The following is a 2,193-nucleotide window of genomic DNA, read 5'->3' on the forward strand; positions in this document are numbered from 1 at the left end:
AGGGATAGTAAAGAAAGTACGTTTGCACTGGCAACAAACCTGCTTCCAGCAAGTCTGCGCCTGGCAGCCCCGCGGGACTAAAAATACCCAGCAAAAGGCTCGAGCTGCGCAGTGTCTGTTTTCTCGGCTCACCAGCTGTCTCCTCGCAGCCTCGCTCCTCTACCCAATGATTATCCCATCAGATAAGGCCCTCTAAACCCAGGCAGCCGCATTTCTGTACTTTGAGCAGATACAGCCGAAAGGTTGAGCTTTGCTGGCAGCGTTTTGCTGCTGCTTCCGAGCAGGCTCGGACCCCTCTGACGCCCGGCAGCCAAGGGATGCTTTTGGCCCACCCTGCTGCTGCTGAAATCACAGGCATGGGGTGATCGTGCATTGGGGTGATCGTGCACATCGACAAGCCCCAAGGGGCTGGGAAGTGCCCAGCTGGGCGTGCAGGGGCCGAAGAAATGCTGAGCTTCACCCCAAAGGGACCACATCCTGCACGCATCCGCCGGCTGCGCTCCCAGAGGAGAGGGTGCGTGGCAGCGAAGGATTTCCCATCCCTTTTGGAGAACGGAGGAAATCCAGTGGTTTGGGGTGGTGTGGGAACGAGGGGGTGCTCCTGTCTGTCCTCAGACACCTTTTCCCCCCACAAGCAGAGGCACAGCAGTGAGATGGGGTGTGAAAGCCGCTTAGTTTGGGTTTTGCACCCAAGGTGCAAAGGTTTGGCTGGGGAGTAAGGCTGATTTCTGCTCTTCTTGGCCCAAATCCCGGGAGCGTCTGCAGAAGGACCTGGCGGCGTGGCCCTGCTGGGGGCCGCTGGGACACCGACTGGGGGAAGGAAGGCTGGAAAACGTTTCCCCTGCTTAATTCTGGGAGTTATGGGAATGGGGCTCGTGTCCAACACAACCCAAGGCGAGCAGGAGCTGCAGGGGGGCCTCACTCCCTGCCTTTCCCCCCCCGGCCTCCTTTTTGCTGGGATGCTGCTGGGACGGGGTGTCCTGTGCGCAGCCATCCCAGTCACCCTTTCAAGGGTTCAGGGCAGCATCACATCCCTGTAAGAGGTTTTATCCCACCCGAGGAACCTGCCTTACATCTGTAAAGGAGGTGGCAGAGCCACCTGCGGGACGCCCCAGCCCCTGTCCTGGCACGCGGGGAGCTGGCTTGGAGCGTAACCCGCAGTGCGCTGGATGCACGCTGAGGGGCTGCTGCTTTTGTCAGAGCTTCTCTATTTTTAGAGGGTTTTTGTGTCGAACTTCCCATCAGCTGATGAGCCAATGTCATCCCAAGAACGGAGCTACGGCTCCCCGGCCTCGGCAGCGGGCGTCTGCACGGCTGGGCGTGCACGAGAGCATCTCTTTGTGCTCCTTTGCGCGCGGCTGGGCGGCTCGGTTCGTGCCTTTTCTTCCAGTTCCCAAGCCCAGAACAGGCTGCTCTGGCCCCAAACTGCGTGCCGGTCTTCCTTTTTGTCCACGCACACCTTTTGGTTTGAAAGGGGGTGAGATAAGGACATCCAGACCCAGTCTCAAGTGTTTCATCTGTCGTAAAGTTACAAAATTCGTAAAGCCCGGGGTGCTGGGCGGGTGCCCCATGGGTTTGGGGGGCAGCAGGAGGGAGCTGATCGCTGTCCCCTCTCCTGCAGGTCACAGCTTTGTGGTTAAAGAGCCACGGCACTGAACGGAGACGCCCTCCTGCACCAGCTGGGGCCATCTCGCTTCGCCTCCGGGAGAACAACCGCTCTTCATCCGACTCCTCCTCAGCATGCCCGGGCAGCCCAAATATCCCCCAGGCCCTCCCTGCGCTGCTGCAAGCTCAAGCTCACCGCTGCGACGTGTCCCCAAGGGTCACCTCGTCCCCCTCTGAGCGTCCCCGTGGCTCGTGGATGCTCCAGCCCCCCAAAAAGGCATGAGAGCAGCAGCACGAGGGGCCACGACGGCACCAGCGGTGCCAAGCAGCTGAGCAAGGGGATTTAAGACCACGAGGACCTTGTGGGTGCCAAGGACATCGCCTTGTCCCTGCGACAGCCCTCGGTGGGCACCCAAGAAGGGATGGGGCATCCCTCTACCTTCACCACCCCGTTGCCCTCTCCATTGCTGGCTTCTCAGGTGCACGGGGAGCCCGTAGAGATGTGAGCGGGGCCCTGCAGCTCGACAGCACCCAGCACCCGCCCCGCCGGGCGCCTCCAGCACCCTCTCCTGCCCACCCCGTCTCGCC

The sequence above is a fragment of the Netta rufina genome, assembly GCF_964035555.1.
Source record: "Netta rufina genome assembly, chromosome: 26".
In the NCBI taxonomy this organism is placed as follows: domain Eukaryota; kingdom Metazoa; phylum Chordata; class Aves; order Anseriformes; family Anatidae; genus Netta; species Netta rufina.